The sequence below is a fragment of the Neodiprion lecontei genome, chromosome 1 (genome assembly GCF_021901455.1).
Source record: "Neodiprion lecontei isolate iyNeoLeco1 chromosome 1, iyNeoLeco1.1, whole genome shotgun sequence".
Classification (NCBI taxonomy): domain Eukaryota; kingdom Metazoa; phylum Arthropoda; class Insecta; order Hymenoptera; family Diprionidae; genus Neodiprion; species Neodiprion lecontei.
The window spans coordinates 30275718-30296041 of NC_060260.1; the positions used below are offsets into that span (position 1 = coordinate 30275718).

The 20324-nt window shown below is 37.8% G+C and overlaps 1 protein-coding gene across 6 annotated transcripts in view; it reads right to left on the reverse strand.

Annotated features, from left to right (window-relative positions):
• LOC107224383 (heterogeneous nuclear ribonucleoprotein K homolog) overlaps positions 1-20324 on the reverse strand; it is a 101343-nt gene that overhangs the window by 68840 nt on the left and 12179 nt on the right. For 2 of the 6 annotated variants that reach the window (XM_046746723.1, XM_046746721.1), the window contains exons 1-2: positions 9368-9528; positions 7844-7902 (exon numbers count right to left, since the gene is read on the reverse strand). The gene's annotated coding sequence lies outside the window, so the exon portion shown is untranslated. Of the gene's footprint in view, positions 1-2268; positions 2489-2800; positions 2988-7843; positions 7903-9367; positions 9529-20324 lie in introns of those variants that run through there. The other 4 variants (XM_046746722.1, XM_015664408.2, XM_046746725.1 and 1 more) reach the window with 3 other exon arrangements.

Below are 20324 nucleotides of genomic sequence, written 5' to 3' on the forward strand. Positions count from 1 at the left end.
AACCTCCTTTTGATTTCTCTTTTATCCGTTAAAAAAACGAAAATGTATATTATCAATTAACAATTGCATGATTCGGAAAATTTAATTATTGTTATATTACATAAATTTAATAAATCTCCGAGGAATACAATCTGTTACTTGGGGAATATGGATATTTATTGCTATGCCTTCAAAGAAATTTAAGAATAGAATAAAGTCGATTGTTCTCTAGCATATCGAGGAAATGATCTAGGCTTTGTGTTCGTTCCATTAGCCACGGTGTATTCTTACGCATTAAGGGTGCAATCCCTGAAGCTTTGATAAATAAGTAAATAAATAAATAAATAAATATAATAACAGATTTACTTTTATACGAGAATTAATTGTCGTTAATTATATACAAAGCTTGGCACAATTAATTATCCTTGACATTTTCCTCGGTACCGTAGCTGTGAGAAAAAGGCTCGTTATTTCAGAAATTTTCCGAACTTGTGGAAAGAAACATTTTCCATGTCGACAGTTGCTCACGATTTCCATGAAGAATTACCGCGATGAATGATTAGATTAAAACGATGAAAATTCGGTTACGAGAAATTCCACCATCGTTAGAAATAAATTAGAAAAATTGTCGACGTGTCGAGTATTCTTAAGATTATATTTGAGAAAAAATTCTGGTCAATGCTTTACGCGTGTAATGATAATGATAATATGACGAATTCACTCGGGACCAAAGTAAACTTATGGATAGACAAATAAGGAAAGAAATCACCGCGACTACTCGCCTATTTTCTTCAAATTAAAATAGCAATCTTAAAGGCGACGTGTGTAATCGCATTTCAGAATTAAGTAATCGGTACTTGCTAATTTTCGCGTGCACCGCATATGAATCATATATTTAGGATAATTTTGATGGTGTAAACATTCGCGAAGCGCATGAAATTTGAAGCCGAACGGTTCGTCGTGAGTCTTTCTAGCAAGTCACGTGACAATTCGTGCGTAGAGTTGTAAAATATCGCCGGTATAATTTGAAGAGGCAACAAGTGAAGCAATGTCAATATTAGCTACCTACGACATGCAAACGCTAAGACTCGCCAAATCTTTTCGAGTAACAAGAAATTCTGTACGATAAAGAAAATAAATATATAAAACGAATATCTATCGTCATGCAATTAAATGCAACAATTTACGCCGTTTGGAGAACAAATTTACCGAGAGTAAATTTACTTTTCAAGTTTGTAAAACTAGGCGATGAGAAAGAAGGTCAAAGAAAAACCGATTACCGATCAAAAACACAAATTTTAGTTTAGTGTCGGTACTAAATTATCGGAAATATGTTTCGCCTACTTTCACAATATTTATTATTTATCTTTAATTGATTTGTCCAGTTACACAAGTCTACGAATAATATCAATAGCGTATCAAATGCTTTTCTTCTTAATTTTCATATTTACTGAACCACATCTCTGGTTTACAATAATTGTAAAGCTGTAAACGGAAATTTTTCCAAATTTTTCTTAAAACTGTAAAGATATCCAGAGAAAAAGTTGTAAAAGGTGATAAATATAAACATCACAGTGTCCCATATTTAGGGTATCGACGAATTTTTTAATGCATATCCTTCAGATCTTTATCAAATAATTCAATAACAATTGACCAATTTTTTCAGATTTTCATCTCAACTCTGACCCTTGCCGACAAGAGGGTGGATTTTCTCATTTTAAATACACGAGTTTCGAACACACTTTCAGTATGTATTTTATTGTAAGAGTAAGAATGTTCAAAAAAAAAAATCCGCCAACTACGAGGCTTTAGTGGGCATTAGTGATAATGTCTGAGAAAAAATTCACATCATCGTACCAGGCAATCTAGACGAATTGCACTTCCTCTGAAAAAAAAATGAGACTTTGAGGGTGTGCAATTCGTCTAGATTGCCTGGTACGATGATGTGAATTTTTTCTCAGACATTATCACTAATGCCCACTAAAGCCTCGCAGTTGGCGGATTTTTTTTTAACATTATTACTCTTACAATAAAATATTTACTGAGAATGTGTCCGAAACACGTGTATTTTAAATGTGGAAATCCACCCTCTTGATGGCACGTGTTAGAGTCGAGGTAAGAATCTGAAAAAATGAGGCAATTATTTTCTGAATTAATTGAAGTTGATTTTGCGGGGGGGGGTTAAAAAAATTCGTCGACACTCTAAATAAGGGACACCCTAATACATATATACGTATAGGATGAAACAAACTTGGGCATAGCAACTCGGCAAGCCGGCTTTCAACGTACCTCAAAAGTTTCTCAATCTCAAAAACGAAGTTGCCCGCAACGACGCGACGACGAGGAAAGAGGCTATATATGACCCAATCACTGTTTAATAAATCTCAAGTCACGAAACGATTATCTTCTTTTTTTCTTTTTTTTTTTTTTTTTTACGGTTCATTAGTCTCGATTCTCAAAATTGTCATATATAATTACGTACACGTACACAGATTCATTGTCAGTTGAATTACATACTTCACTCCCGGTCACTTTTCAAAAATACCGCCTCTGCAGTCACGATTGTACAACGAAGAGGGGGGAAGATTGTACAACAAAAAAAAAAAAAAACCCAAGTTCCAACTATAAAAGCCGGTGTGTGTCACATATGAGAAACGCGTTATACATTTATAAGCGTTGACCTAAGCCGAACATCAGGCAGATTTTGTACAACATTGATTATTTCTAATCGCGTGTGCGAAAGGAAACAAAGAAAAAAGAAACAAAAAAAAATAAAATAGTCAATAAAAAAAACACCAACGGGTAATATTTGTGATTTTACCTAGTTTGCGAGATTCGGACGTGAGAAAAAAAGAGTCGTTTCAAAAAAATGAGGCGAGAAAAATCAACGACGAATAAAAGGACCCTCCGCCGCTCCGAGGAAGCCAAAATCGCCGGCGATTAGTCATTAGGGGTATCGTCCTTCTCGTCCTCGTCCTCGTCCTCGTCCTCCTCGTCGTACGCCCGCCGCAAACGTTTCAACGTGACTACCACGCGCATATATATCGATCAGCTGATGGCCGGGTGAATACTGAGCTTCTCTCGTCGAGTTCACCCCTATCACTGCGCCGCGGCGCCTGCGCCATCGGGATACGAGAAGCCTCCCTCCTAACATCCCCATTTTGACCCCCCACCTTCTTTACTAGCGTACAACAAATTCAGGATTACAGAAGCGTCGCGATCTTCGGCTTCCTGCATATTATAATCATTAGAATTTTTAGGATTATACAAGTACGGAACATGGCTAATTGTAAAACGAACGAGGCGAGACGAAACAAAGTTCAATCGTGGGGTGAATGAAAATTTATCAACTATACATAGCTATATAAAATTTAAAAAAATTTTAACAAGCCGCGTGACAATTTTATAGAAAAAAGCCGGATTCCAAATAAATTTCACATGAAATCGCATTGCCTTTATTATTCTTGTTAATTTGAAGAAACGAAATTTTCATAATTCGTTACTATTTTCCCATTCTTCTCGTTACTTTAAAATACACGTCGTAGTTTGTGAAATTTCCCCCGCCGTTAAAAAGACACCACAGTTTCAATCAAATTCGACTCGATTACTTTTCGTAAATTAAGAATTTTCGATTGTCGATTATTTGAAAGAAATAATACTTCAATTGCAATCATTTTTTTATCATCACAGTGAATCGAATCGTTACTTTCATCCACGAAAGTGGAAAAAACGCTCTTTCAAATTTTTATATAAATTTTCGTATCAATTGAACTAAAGGTGTACAACAAATTACGTTACAGACTTGGATAATTCTGGAGAACGAACAATATTTTCTCACGCAATTCTTTCCTTCTGTCTTTCAATTTTGAATCCCCGCAATAGAGCGTATCGTCATTAATACGGATTAACATCCAACATACCAACATCTAATTAGATTCGAGCCATTAATTTGTTTCAAGTAATCACCAGATATACGTATATATACTTAGGTATAGTGTACACAAACACTTTTATAGTTGTATACGGTTACCTTTCGCGAAGCAATATTTACTTCACTCAAATATATAATTACGCCGAAACTATTAGCAGAATATCATTCACCGTCGAATATAAATTATGCGCAAATATACACATACAATATAGAATGGCAGCATATTGCACGACATTTATACAAGAGCAAACGTCTTCATTCAATAAGACTTGTACTAGAATTTCAAATAATTAAACAATTTTCGATTCGTGCGAATGAAAATACGTTCATAAAAAAAAAAAAAAAACAGAGAGAAGATCTATTTGTCACGTAATGCAGCGATGCGTGAAATTTCGCGAAAGAGGAAGATATGAAAAGAGAATGAAAGGTATTACGCAGAGTCTGGCGACGGCTGAGAAGTGTTCAATTAGACTAAAATCGATCAATTCGACTTTGTTCGTTTCATTCCAATCAGCGATTGACTTTGCATTAAGATTCTCATTTTTCTCTCATTCCCGCGCCTTTTCCAGCTCGCTTACCGCACAAGGCGACATGATAAGTGTACAAAGAAGAAAGGAGGTAGATTAGGCAGGTACATATACGGATGGATGGATGGATGGATAGATAGATAGATAGATATAACATTTTACAAGTTCACATCTGGATTGTTCCACCGAGACGAAAATTCGCGTCATATTCTACGTGTAACATTATTCATCCCTCCGCTGTGTCACATAATTATTTGCCTCCTCGAACAATTTAATTTTCCGCAAGTCTTGCCACACTACTTATAACTGCGTTGAAATGAAACTCGGATAAGAAAACTGCAGCTGTGCGACTAAGATAGGTACAAATAAAATGAGAAGAGGTAGAAGAATAAAAAAAATGTCAATATAAAAACAACAAACACTGCGTAAAAAGAATACTCACGCACCTATAAAATATTACTCAGTCACGTACTGTATCTTTCACACGGAGTTAAAAATGGATCACCCGATTGCCCAGATGATGACCGAGTACAACCGCATATTTTTACGCGGGAGCGAAACGTAAAGACGCTTTGAGTAAAAAACATACTGGAAAAAAATTATCAACAGAGTTTCGTCACAGCCGGTGGCGCAATTTTGAGGGAATACAGAAAAACAGCCGAGAAATGAATTGTTGAACGTGTGAGCTACACCACCACCACCACCACCACCATCACCACCTTCAACTAACGGAGTAATTTTATCGTAATCATTTTCATCCACCCCAACAGAAAATATAATCTACTCGCATAATTTACCCGCTTGTTCTCCTACGCCACTAATTCTTCACCGCTTCTTGCAGACTTCTGTCATTCAGCTGTACTTGTTCTCGCAAACTTAGTCACCCACCATCATCTCTCAATTTTCTATACAAAATCTCGATTGTTAGTCTTTTCTATTACGTGTATCGCACCCCAATTTTCACGTGGGTTTATAGCCGAGAAATTGCTTTCGTTATTCTACGAGAAAGTAATATGAACATAACGTGGTAAAACTTGATACGCACGAAATGGAGATTGGCAGAAAATAGATAGGAAAAAAAAAAAATGGTAAAATAAATATTAAACACATCGCTGAAGCGGAAAATTTTAGTGTTAATTTAGTCATAGGAGGAATTTCAGCTGTCGGAACAAAAATTATCACTGCAACAGCAAAGATTTTACAAGCATATAACCAATTCAAATTTCAACGTAGCAAATCCGTTTAAAACTAATTAAACACGCAAGAATCTAGCTTTCGCGACAAATTTCTTGCAGTGACTGTATAAAAACTAAAATTTGCTGATCCAGAAAATGATGTTTCCCATTCGCCTTCGAAAAACAACGTTGTTGTACTAAATTCGAAAAACTATAACTTTTGTTATCGGATATATGTATTCAATCTCTTCGAAAAATTGCTCGATAATGTTTTGTTTTTTTTTTTTTTTTTTTTTTTTTTTGTAAAAAAATTTCGTCAATTGTATTTTTTTCATAATCAGTGTTGTTCGCATTTTGAATTTTTTTTTTTTTCTCCGTGCCAAGGAAAAACTTTTTTCAATTCATTTCGATTTGACTTTCGCGTAAAACTTTCCCGTTGTTCGCTAACAATCGGACAGATACTCGGATAATTTTTGTAATTCGTACATAACGCCCGATATCAAACGTTACAGACGTAAACGTAAGCGTAAAATAACAGGGAATTAGATGAGGCAGCGAACCGAAATGACAAAGGTGTCGCTAATGACGGCAATCATTCACGCCCGCGTGATAATAAACACGACGTCTATAAAATATAACGTAACGATAGCTAAGTACGTTAAACTTGGATGTAAAATCGAGACACTCTGCAAGCCTCGTGAATTACCTACCGTATGATTTCACGCCACGTGGACGTTAAGATTCGCGTTTATGCTTCGCTCAACCCGAAGGCATTCGCCTTGACACTGCGAAGGAGCACAAACCGAGACGTGGCAAGGTGGTTTATTAACTTGTTCGTTTACCTTGGTTGTGAAAAACTTGAACAAATTTTGAAAAGAACAGGCAAAGCGTGGAACGAAAAAAATTTAACTCAATTGTAAAGAAAATAAATAAATTTTCAGGTAAGAGAAACACACTTCTTGAAATTGAACTTCAACCTATAGCATAATTACGAAAAAGTATCTAAACGCAATTTCAACCGTGAAATCCGATGGTCAAAACTTTTATAAATCGTGACGACAGCAGAAGTTCTTCGTAAATTATACATAAGACATAGTATATCCATTTTATACATATATATATATATACTGGCACATATTAACTATAGGTACGGGCAACGTGTTGGAAATTCAAATCGTCGTAATATGTAATATGTAATATGTAATATGTAAGTATGAATGTATAATAGGTACTGTGGACGGTGTATCAAAGCATTAATTTCCGCGCAAGGAATTTTGTTTTGAAACCGCCCGCTTCGGCGGTTATTCCTAACTTTCTCCCATTCGTCATTTCAAATGAGTATAAAGGTTAAGTAACAGGTTAAATAACATTAACCAAGGCACCTGTGCGTTCGAATTAATAAACCTAGAATGACCGAAGATAAAAATTGGTCCGTTAAAATTGTACGCATAACAAAATGAAGTAAAAAATTCCATGAAATTTCTAGATTTTCCAGGACCTGGAACCTAGGACTTTTTCCCTGACATTATCCCAGTTCTAGTAACTGACTAAAACCTAAATCGTTCAGCTTATTAACTCTTATAAATGTACAAAATGGTCAACTTAAGCACATTTGTTTAGTAAACTTGTTACCTCAAAAAATGATTTCCAATTTTCATAACGGAAACCTGATATTTTCTGTTTTTTTCCATGACCAAATTAAATTCCCTAACATTTCCAGACTCTCAAGATTTTCCAGATCTGTGAACACCGTGATTACTACTACAGCGAGGATATTTGAGAAGTCTCGGTTACATGTGTAATAAATTTTCGACGAGGAGATAATTTTCTTTTGTTTTCCGCGGTTCCCCGCGCAGCTCTTACCGTTCGCGCAATAAGTACTCGTAATTCTATGGTAACCGAAGCGTAACATGTTGGTATAGGATATCTAATCACATTGTATCATCACCGCTTCCTGTCTGGGATTGTGGGCGATGATTGTTTGAACGGTACGCGAGCGGATTACGTGCCCTTAGGGTCGGTTCGCGGATGTAAATAGATCGGTTAAGCGGAATCGTGAAGCGATTATTTTCCGCTCCTAAGAAGGCTCGTACAAAAAGAGAGAGTAAAATTTCAGTGGGTGAAAAATAACGATCACACGTTTCGCGCACTCTGTACGAGTAGAGGCGATTACCAGCAAAAAGTCGGACGTACCCAAGACTTACGTATTAGTTGATAAAAATTCGACTTACCGTGGTATCTGGGACGAGAGCTTAATTAAAAGCTCTACCTGGTGGGTTGACTTCCTTTCCTGAAACAAAAAAATTAAACGCGAACGTTATTAGAAACGAAACGCGCAATTTCAGGGGATCGGAAGAAAAAAAAAAAAAAAGTAACAAATCCTATTTCGCGGCAAGGTAAATGCAAAAAGTGGCACTTTTTAACGAGCCAAACTTCGATGCCTCGGAACCTAATTTCGCAATCGCAAAGACGCGTAAATCAGCCCCGCGAAGGTAATTCAGGGTGAAATTTTCGAGTTCGGTTGCGGAAAAGCGGCCCGAATGTTACGGAATAAGCCGTAATCTACTTTCAGGGTTTACCGCATCTTATTTCTTTTTCCTTCCCCTTTATCCTTTGGGTAACGAATCTGCGCAAGGGTTGGCCATGCATCTGCAGGTTTTACTCCTCACGGTTCGGATTGGACGAAATTATATAAATTTTAACCCATGAATACAGTGGCCGACAAATCGGTCGACTAATTTTCAGCACATTTGCTTAAAAAATTCACCAAGTGCGACTAAATGGTGTCCAGTAAAAAAAACCGCAACAAATTCAAGGACGTTTTCAGGACCACTGGACACGATGGACTAACGATAAGCGGCTCACTCAGCTTGCGATTGCGGATATCGAACAGAAGTACACGGAACTTCATAAAAAGTATGAAAGTAACTCCTAGTGCCATGATAAGTTCGCGGAACGATCCGCGCAGATTAATCGGAAATCCCTTTCTCGGCAAGGAAAACTTTCGAAATCCTTACTCGCCCCTCGACTATATAAGCCGATCTCGGAGGCTTCGAGCGAGAATCGCTTCGTGCGGAGAGTTTAATAATACGGAAAAAGTTACAGCCGATATTCAATGACAAAGTGCAAAACTAGAGAAATGTTATTAAAATATTTCTGCTGGTTCGAAATGAAGCAGCTCGAGTCGAGTAATAAATAGACGTACCCGTTTTTATCACCTTAGTTCCAGTTGTCGCCATACTCGTGAACCCGAATGGGAGATTACGGCCGCAAACGGTCCGAGACTACTTTATTCTATACCTGCGCGAACACCAATCTTTAAACAAAAGTGTACATCGAGCATCGAAAACTTATTGTGGAAAAATGGCACACAGTCGGATTTTAGCGAGGCGCCACACATCAAGCGAAAACTAATTTCTTACTGTTTCGAACTCGTTTCAATGAGTTTAAAACGATCCCCAAGTGGTCAAAAATGATTTCCATATAGTTTGAAAATGATTACAAAACGATCCCTGAGTGATTGAAAATGATTTCCAGTTTTAAAACGATGGCAAACTGTTTCAAACGATTTCAAAATTATTTCAAGCGGTTACAACCGATTTCACGTGATATCTGACCGTTCGGATTTCAATAACGAATCGAAGTAATCGTTGATGCTTACAACGAACCTTTGCAACGGCTTGTGTCGAAAATCTAGCGTGCGTATAAGATTTCGTGGGTGCGTTTGAAAGCGAGTTTTACGTATTCGTGCTTACAAAGTTGACGTATCGTCGTCGGAGCGATCGTTCGATGATATAGTCCGGAACTGAGCGACGACTGCGATTGTCTTTTCAATATCGAAGTACGAAACGGAGACAAGGCCGTTCCGCGGCGGCGTTCTCCATGTCGGCAAAGCCGCGCTTGATGACCGTTTGTGGCCCTCGAGGTGCCCGATGCGGTCTCTTATCCAAAGGATCGTCCAATCAAAAAAAACCGTGACCAGGGCCAACGCCGATTGGCCAACGACGGCCACCGCGAGCTCGGCTATTCGCCGTGGCGACAAGTCGCCCTGGTTACCGTTCGCATCAACAATAAACCCCCAGGTCGATATCGCCAACTTATACCTTTGTACCCTTCGACCTGCCGTTCCACGACCGACTCGCGGTCGCCAACCGGCGGCGCCTTCCGCGAGTCGAGAATCTTCGAGAGAGACGGGGAGGCCCGCTTTTCGCGGAACAATCCGCTTTTTCACCCCTTCCTACGGTGAACGGGGATCGGCGCCTAACTCGAAGTTGGGCCGGGACGAACTTTCGAATTGGTTATCGACTCTTAACGGTTATTGATTGCTGCGGGGAGGTTCGCTTCTTCTAATTCGTGACCCCGGGTGGATAGGTACCTACGCAACGCGGTTCGATGTGCTCCGATTTGTTATATACGTATGCAACGGCGGAAGGGTTTTCTTTTTTCTTTCTCGTTCCTCTTCGTCGTCTAATTCCTTTTCCTCGCCACTCAACGTCGATCCTCTTCTCAGCTATCATCGAGTCTTTAAACGTGCAACACTTGCGCGGGAAGTTCTCTTTTTTTCTCACGTAGAGTGGCTCAATAATCGTTTAGCAAGATTTTGTTTTTTTTTCTTTCGGTTTCTTCTTCTTGTCAAATTAAGTAACCTCTTTTATCGAAATCCATTGCGGAAAGGATTACTCCAATGGAATAAGCTGTTCACCTGTGGCTGTATACGGTGAGAATATCACCTGCACTCTACACCCGGTGCAAACACTCTCACAAAGACCTCACCTTTGTCGGATCAATTATTTTTTTGCTCGCCGCAATACGAGAACCAATTCCATGGTCAACAGGTTTATTACCTACGAAACTTCGATATCGAAAGATTACCAACTTTTTTGGATGTACGCGATACATACTTATTTGCACTAGACCAAAACTCGATTCATTTCGTCACGCGATTTTTTTAAAAACGTTGATTAAAACGCCATTGATTTCAAAAAAAATATCCATATTATACTCATTGTACCAACGTACAAATTTTTTTATTACACAAGTGAAAGAACACCCTTGGAATAAAAAAAAAAACCGAACAATAAATGGCAAGAGACGATAGTCGTTTTGTAGGAAGGAACTCTGCTGCAGATCATAATATCCGTCAAAAGGAAGGTTTCACGGAAAATATGAATGATCAAAACATGGGTACACGCATACGTTTCAGTCCCATATAAAATATATATATATTGTAAAAACGGGACAAAGATACTCTACCCATTCCTCCGGGATAACACACAGAATCACCGATACAAGAATCTGTCAGAGCCACAAACGTGGGTCTCTGGCGAGGGGAACGATGGGACAGTCGTCCGACATTGAACAGACACTGAAAAACCTTTATGGGGGTGGTGAGGGAAAGAAAGGAAAAAAACAGCATTCAACACGATCTCATGCTAAATAGCCAGGTTCGAGAAAGACGTGGAATAAAAGACAAAAAAAAAATAGCTAACGATAAGAGGTCAATATGTACCTGTGATTTTTGTGAAGATGGTTGAATAAATGATATATTTAAGAGTAACGATTGAAAATAGATATAATCTTTCTGGAAAAGGAAGAAGAAAAAAAAAGAAGAAAAGACCCCCCGTTGGAAAAATCAGCTCTACGACAATTTTAACCGGAGTAAGTATACCGACCAAAGACTTCCTTTCTCTACCGAAAAATTTGTTTTCCTTCCATGCTTTTAGCAATTTGAAAAGCTAGAGAGGGTTTTTTTCGAGAAAAGACGAACTACTCTCCGAGATGCAGGCGGAACAAAGTGCATCATGTTTAATGGGTGAATAATACTTGGGCAAGGGAGCGAATATGGAATTGGCGCCGCGGCGGCACTTCGCCGTTGTTCGTGGGAAAATCCGCGTTCGCGATCAAGCGACTAAAATTTTTCTCACCCGTAACAGGAAGCGTAGTTGGCGAGAGTCCATGGGCACCATTACATTCGTGACTTGAACAGAAATGTAAATGGCCTCAGGATCTACATTCGAATTAAAGCGTTAGTTCCGCACGATTTCAAAGTTTCGTTTTACTCGCAAGAATTTGAAAATGTCGTCTTGTTTTTTTGCTTTTCGTTTTAATGTATGACTCGACACCGATCACCCACGTGAAATCTATACATGTTTAACCGTGTATGTATATAACGCGACAAAAATTTACAAGCGAAGAAGAATACGCCGCGTTCATACATCGCGAGAAAGTTTACATAGTCTATTTTTTCACAGCCAAGTTGAAAGGCGTAAATAACTGTATGGAAAAATAAAAATACAAGCGGTGATCGTAGGGATGATTATTAAATTAGCAAAGTCGTCGTTTAAGCAGGCGGGCATTATAATCCACCCCGTTTTCTTGCAGCGCGCGAAGTTCATTAGACCTTGTACACCACGCGCCACGTTCACACGGACAAATTACGTGTTCGATTCATGTGCAGCGTTGCATATTATATGGAGTAGTATATTACACGGAGCGCGAAACTGAGCCTCGTCGGCGAAAGTTCAAGTTGGTGAAACAAAAGTAAAATATAAGAGAAACGTAACCGATAGCTTGACGAAAAATTACCCAGCTCCTCGAACGCAACGTAGCACATTAATCTTTTGAGTGACACATTGTTGTGCTGAGTCAACTTTTATAACAATATAATATTAATGGAAATGGGCAAGCTTTTGAGTTGGAAGCTAAAGGCGAAACAAATAACTGAAAAGTGAGAGAAAATGTATAAAATGTAATTTGTATTTTTTAAATTCATGTATAATTCGATTTTTATCACCAATTACTTCCCATTTTTTCACCACAAGCTTACCCAATTTAATCTTGGTTTCAAAATTTTCGTCTCTTTTTTTTTACAAAGAATTTATGAACAAAATTTGAAAACAATCAATTGAGGATGTTCGTTAAAAAATTGGGTTCTCGCGTTTTGGAAAGAGTAAAAATCAAACTCCTGGTACAAAAAATCTAAAACTCGGTGAAAGATGTTTTTTTTGCACACTACAGCGTGCTTGAAGATTGAAAAAAAAAAAACCACCGACGGTGAGGGTCAGACGTAGGTCATCGGTTTGGTGTAAAATGCCTCGTATATATGCAGACTAGCATTCCTCTCGCAGAAATTATTTACTGTACAGCTGAATATCAATACATTACGATGTATAATAATAATATTATATATTACGTCCAAGCATTGATGATAATGAATACGTTCCCATTCGGATACTCGCATTGAAATTATGTATTTCCATTACACATACATTGGGATATTACGGCGATGCAGGGATTACCCAAAGACATCGCTGTAAGCTCGAATGATATGAAATGACTGATTGTGTAAGCCTTAGAATTTATACTGACCAAATACGGCGAAAATTTGAATTCATCATACTGCGGCGAGTATATTTAAAGTGTGTCTGTACAAGTATCTTAACCGAGCGTGCTTCGGTTACTTACAACGTTTCTTTATCATCGTTAGATTACTCGCTTTGACGTAAGGTTCAAAGGTGAAGAGAGTCGACCAAAGACGACTGCGGTGATGAAAATCAATGAAAAGGCTGAAACGAGTGAAAAATTTTTCGCCCGTTAATTGCCTCACTAATTATTTCAGTTAACGTAAAAATTTCGAGTTTCCGCAGGCGCGTTGCCAAATTAATTTCATTCAACAACTCGAGCTTTTGTGCTCATATGCACAGGGTGCCACATATCGTAAATAAATAACTGAAGATACAACGCAAAAAGTTAATTCATATACACACACGTCCTCGCAGAATATAGTCCATTATTCACGGAAAAATTTTAAAACTTTCGCCAGGTTATCCAAACAAATTTCAACATCATCAAGTAACGCGAATCGAAAATACATTCAGGAAAGCAGAACGCGTTAAAATGAGAAACCTTTAAGACGAGTGAATGGGGAATCGCTTCCGATTACAGCCTATGAAAAAGAGTCTCGCTATCATGATGTACGACGGTTCTTCGTGCCATGTTCCATGGCGGTGAGGTTAGTTCGATCTATAATTACGCCAGAGAGTCCAACATCGGTGGTTCGTACATAAAGCCTCTTCGACTCTCTCTCTCTCTCTCTCTCTCTCTCTCTCTCTCTCTCTCTCTCTCTCTCTCTCTCTCTCTCTCTCTCTCTCTCTCTCTCTCTCTCTCTTTTTGCCCCGCCATCCGCCGCCCACGCCAGGCAAACTCGAAGGAATGGCAAACTACTGTGGGACATCGCATCTGCCAAAGCATATTTGATATCCAGAGCTTATGCAGCGATCGCTCTCTCCCTCTCTCTCTTTCTCTCTCCATCTCCCCGTTCCGTCCCAACCCCTTTTTCCAGTATAGAGATGAGGAGATAAAAGAGAAAGAGAGAGAGCGAAGCAGAGATTTTGAACTGCATGCAAAGAAGCTTAGCTTACCTATTCGTTTGCATATCCATTCGATGCCTGCCTGTATATATATATATATATATATATATATATACCTAAAGCGACTTGGCTCGCGTCTTTGGGGAATTCAACCGAGTTTGGGATTAGTTTATTTGGAAAAGAGCCAAGGTAACAGGATCAAAACTATACTATACTAATACGGGTACATATAATGTATTATATCTACAACCCTGCAATTCGTACCGATTTAATTTCACTGTAAAATTTCAATAATTTTGTTTATGATAATAATTCCTAATTATTATTATTCATTAAATCATCCAATTACGAGGATCAGAACGCAGAGGAATAATATTATACCGTGGCCTGATTTAGAATCAATCGAATTAGTGGAATTGTACGTGAAAATAATAATTTCGGAATAAACCAATTTCTGTTAATTTTTGCTCTACTTTTTAACCGTCAACGAGTATTTCTTCCCTCTGATCACGTAAGGCACACGGTAATTCGCTTATAGATACGAACGTTACGTACGACATAGGGTAGAAGGTGAGGAAATCGTTGCTCAACTGTACCTGTAACAACGAAATAGGTAAAAAATGAACGTTGCCGATCAGTGGCGTCGATATTCATCGATTGTTCGATTAGTTGCAATTCAAAATCGTCTCTAAGCGAGAAATGGCGTGATCGGAATAGAATCGATGTGAGAAAAATACATCAATGTATGTTGGCAGATCACCCCAAAAAACAAAGGAAGCGAGTCAGACGTTTGTAGTAAATTCTTCAGAAACTACAAACGAAGAAAAATCATACTACAATCAACTACAAGCGATACTGAAACGCGTAGGACGTTTGTAGTAAATTCGGCAGGAACTACAAACGAAAAAATCAGTACTACAAACAACTTATATTTATTTGTGGCACTACTACAAACGAAATCATTGTTACTACAAACAACTACCTACAAAAACCTACAAGAATCAACAAATAATAGTTAGGTTTTTTCAAGTCGGGTGCTAGGTTCGCATAGGTGACGTCGTGCCATGCATGTCGACACGATCGGGGCGTTAAAAGATTTGACAAAAGGACAGATAGCGTGAAAAGCATCCTATCGATTTTTTTCGCATAACGATGCGCATGATTCACCCATCTGTCTTATTTATATAACTGAATGCAAACTGCATGTGCGTATATATACGTATAACAGGAGGATGATAGGGCGTGCAAAAGCCGCTAATCATGTACGATAACAAGCGTAATGAATGTAACGAGGCGATGAGGGAATGATCGTAACGAAAAAAAGGTACAAGTATATCTACCGTGACCTAGTTTTTTTTACTTTTTTTTTTTTTAATTATTTTAATTTTGTTTATTTTTTTTCACTTTTTCCTTCCGCGCGTTTATACAAGTACGAGAGAGAAAAAAATGGCGAGCAGGCGACTGCAGCGAATAAAAATCGAATGAGATACATACGTTCAGAAATCATCGCATCGTGATGTATCCGTAGAATAATACGATATGTATGAATAACAATGTCTGGACGAGGAAAGTAAATGGTGTTAATCAATTTTTTAAGTCACAGCTAATCGTATCAAGGGTGCTGGATTCACTATTTTCGATTTGCAATTTCCAGTCCGTAAGACGAGGAGGGATGGTAGCTGACGACGAGATCGCGTCACGTGATATTTGACTTACTCCTTCGGGACCTCCATCACTTACCTACATAAACCATATTTGCATTACGACGACAACACGAGAATCCGGAGCCGTTGTTGAGACGAAGAAATTGGCCTCGGGTAATTACGAACACGCGCGATGAACGATTTTTATGTACGTAAAATTTTTAATTTTTTTTTTTTTTTTTTATTCATTCGTTTTTCTAAATCCTTTAAGGTATAACAACTTTTGTATCTTACTTCGGTGAAAATCAACGAAGATTTTTTGTAGGTAGCCAAATAAAAAATGATAACAATTTTTATTACCCCACCTCTCACTTAAATAAATTCAGAAATTCTCACAAGACTTGAGAAAAATTTCAAGGAGTGTCAATCTAGCTTTTTTCCTACAAGTAGGTATAGGCAATATACACAAGAAACATCCATACACTAGAGTAGTAATTTCGGTGTGGGATTTTGTGTGTACACCCGTGGTATAAGAAAAGCTGTTATATATAACGTATATTTCGTCGGAAACGAGAAACCGTCGGAGGTTTTATACCCTCGATATGTATCTATGTATGTATGTATATGTGTGTGTATATATATATATATATATATTATATATATATATTAGCTTATGTATAAAAGGTAATATAATAATAGAGACTCTCATCATTCTTGCAAACTCTTTCCTTCCGCGACGAGAGGCGTAGGTATACATACATATACATACATACATACATATATATATATATAAAACATAAGAAAAAGTCTAGGAACGGTGGGAGAAAAACTCTCGCGACTATTAGGATAGACGTTTATCTTTTTCACCAACAAACCGTATCCGAACCTTCTAGCTTGTCCGCGACACAGATAATAATACATATATGTATATATATATATGTTTTCTTTCTTTTTTCGTTTTTTTTTGTTGTTCTAGCTTCATCCGATCTCTTGGATCTATATTAGAGCGTCGCGGTGATGATGGTCACCCTGCAAAGCGACCACGTGTATGCACGCGTGCACACAACATGCAAGGGTAGTGCCGATACGCCACGTCTTTCTCCACGTCATATACCCCGATTTTCCACCCTCTCGTCTCATACGTCGCGCTCACTCTTTTTCCACAAGTCTTTTTCCAACTCCGCATACGGTCAGCGTTTGATGCAATATTGAATGAACCGCGTGCATGCGGCTTCCAACCGAGGTAACATCGCAACCGTTATTTTATAAAACGGATGGGTGTGTGTATGTGACACGTAGGTACGGACGAGGACACGTTGTTAGACTCTGTATGTGGGTACGTAATATACATACTGCAAATGATCGTGAGGAAGGAACGAGCGGAACTTAACGAACTAACTGCAAGTTCTTATTCGCCGCTAAGGGATGATGCACACCACTTTTAATAATGCATGCGTTTCATTCTCTTCGCGATGGTATAACCAATGAAAGACAACCCCGCCTAGACGCGATCCGTGGTTTGCCGTTCCACCCTTCGATAATAATAGAAGATCTACCCTCGATTCTCAGCTAGCTATAGTCGAATAACAACCTTAGCGGCGCCGCGACGAGAATGGATTATTGTACATCAGTCGAGAGAAGACTTCGTCGCCAGACAACAACAACAATAATAATAATAATAATGATGTTAATTATAATAACAATACTAGTTAACAGTGCCGGCAGCAAAGTAACGAAAATAGTTAACGTGTATATGTGAGAAGGAAAAAAATGCGCGGTCACCGTCAATTAATATGAATAATTGCAAGCTTGATATAATTTCACTTCAACATTCGTCAATTATTATTATTTTACAGTGACATGGACTGGGTAAAGAAAATAATCGGAGAAAAGAGTGCTGACGATATGCCGAACTACGGTAAAAATTCGAAAAGTTATAATTATGTAGTTATCTAATGACCAGAGAAGTGAGAGTCTAATGGCTGTTCTTTCTCGAAATTATGATTAGTCTGAAAACGATTTTATTTTCCCCGTTTAAAAATGTTCATTCGCGATGAAATACATTAAACGTATTTTTTTATTACATCTGTAACTACTGTAATTAGTTTGAAAAATAAAATGACGGTTGACTTTGTTTCCGTGTAAAAATAATAGTTCTTTCGCAAGCGAAAAGAAGAGGAAAAAAAAATTAAAAGTAACAAAATTATGTCTGCGACATAAATTGATTAGAAAATGTCTGATAAGTCGATTTCAACTTGATATAAATGCACCGTGATTTTTCATGCCCTTGGTTATGGAAAAATATTTTCTTCGTGTTTTTCTATCCCTCGAGAGATCAATTCGGAAGTGCGATGGTCCATCCCGTATACGAGTCACGTAGCAAATAATGAAGCGAATGAGAGAGAGGGGAGATAAATAGAAGTTCAAGCAAGATATTGCGGGTCTATAGAAGCGCTCGTCTCCTTTTTTTCCTGTTTTTCCCTTCCAGGTTACATGTGAGTAATTCGATCGAAATATAATATCCGTTAATATAGAGTTTTTTTGTAGTGAAGAGAAATTTGTATGGCTGCTTTGATTACACAAGGAAATATTAATTTTAAAATTAATAATTCCCAGATTTTTCGAATCAGCTTTACCATCTTCGTAATTGAAATATAATAATATTCGACGATACGTAAGCTGTGTTGTTAAATCGTCTACCTAAAACAAGCTTTAGTGATGTATGTAGTAAACAAGATGAGAACAGAGAAAATAGAACGGTTATTCAATTAAGATATAAGAAAAAAATTTGTCTATTATCGGTGAGTAGTTAGATTATTCAATGAGTCTGACTTCTGATTGTACTTTTTCAGTTATACCAATGAAACAATAACGAAAAATTTCAACGGATGTTAAAGACTGAATATAATCGGTAAACATCCGGGAGGTTATTTACTTCTTAAATTCACAAACCACGTTTTACGAATCGGTCGAAGATTACTTGAAATCGCTAAATATCGTTAAAAACAGTTCGAGAACACGAAGCAAAAATCGCTTGAAAATCGTCTGAAAGATCACTGTGAAATTTTCTCGAAATCACTAAATATTTCGGTAATTAAGAGCATTTGAAATCGGTTGAAATATCGAGTGAAATTATTGCAATCCTTCAATCGTTTGTCACTTTATTTTCAAACGAATAGCTCCTCGACGAAATTTTATAACAATTTGAATTCGACGCCGACGGTCAAAGCCTGCGTCGCGATGACATCACGGCAAAGAAAGAAAGATAGAAAAATCGAGTAATAAAATTCCGATTTCTATTTTTCCGATCGAAGGTTTCGCATGCAATGAACCAGCTGAACTCTATTTGAATACTCACTTGTCCAGTTTGTCTATAAATACTTCGATACATTCTCGCAGGCGTTGCTCAGGCTTTCACGATTCTTCCGAATAATAGAAGGTCACAGAGGTGTGTGTGTGTGTGTGTGTGTGTGTGTGTGGTCGAAAAAGGCGATTACATAAGACTGTACACGGCAATTTACCAAAACCGAAAAAACTTGCTCTCACTAGCGCGAGTAATTCAGCTTGCAGAGTGTGATAATTGATTGCGAAAAATTGGAAATTATATCGTACAAAGTGAATAGAAAAGATTGATAAAATTATCGACGATGATCAGCGGAAAAACCGGAGCGATAATCATATTCTCATCTCCCGAACCGAGGTTTAATTTATCGCAAGGACAAAAATGATGGAAAAGATTTTGTGTCGAGGACGAAATCGTGAGAGAAGAAATTTATAGAGACTAGACCGAGAGCAACAAAAGCGAAAGTATAAACACCTGATTTCACGTATTATTATACTCTTTACAACCACGATTACAGGCGTATAAATATTACACCGTGTTGTACCTTAAAACGAAGCTTAGAATTAGGTACAGACTAGGCATCTTACATTTCCGATGCTTCGGAAGGATTTAAGCTTATACATCATATATTCCTTATGGAGGAGTTCCTTACACATTATATATATATGTATATATATATTCACAACGTGATACAGACGCGAGGCATCACGCGTCAGGCGATGGTTAAAATGCCAAGTTTACAACCGCGGTTGGGTAAGTCCGAAATTCCAATCGATTCCGCGATCGGAGTTACAAGATCCTCTCGTTAAACGAGCCACGAAGATTACAACATCGTCGCATGATCGGAATCCGAACGCTGCAATATAGTACATGACTGTATAAGGCTTACTTTTTTGCCGCGATGTTTGAGTGTTTCTTACAATTTTATAAATGTTCAATTATACGTTTCGAGTATGAATTACCGAGTTATACGGTTTACGTTCGCATTAATAAGTTTCCAAAGTTGCGTCAAGGTGACGAACTTCGATCTCATCGTTCCCGCACGAGTGTAATAAGCAGGTATTGTTGGTTAACTTTTTTTTTTTTCATCCAAGGTAGATATTCTATTTGTATAATATCTTCTTTTTTTTTTTCTTCGAATCGAAAACCGTAAAAGTATAATAATATAAGCGGAATATTACGCACGTAGAGGAAATCCTCAAGCCTCGAGGAAAAAAGTCGCGGTTATCTACATCGAGAGAGGAAATGACCGAGCGTAAAGGTGAAATATTTATCATACCCGAAGCAACAAAAAACAACCAAAAAAAAAAGAACAAAAAAAAAAAAAGGAGCGATAAAAATTCGATTCCACAGCGAT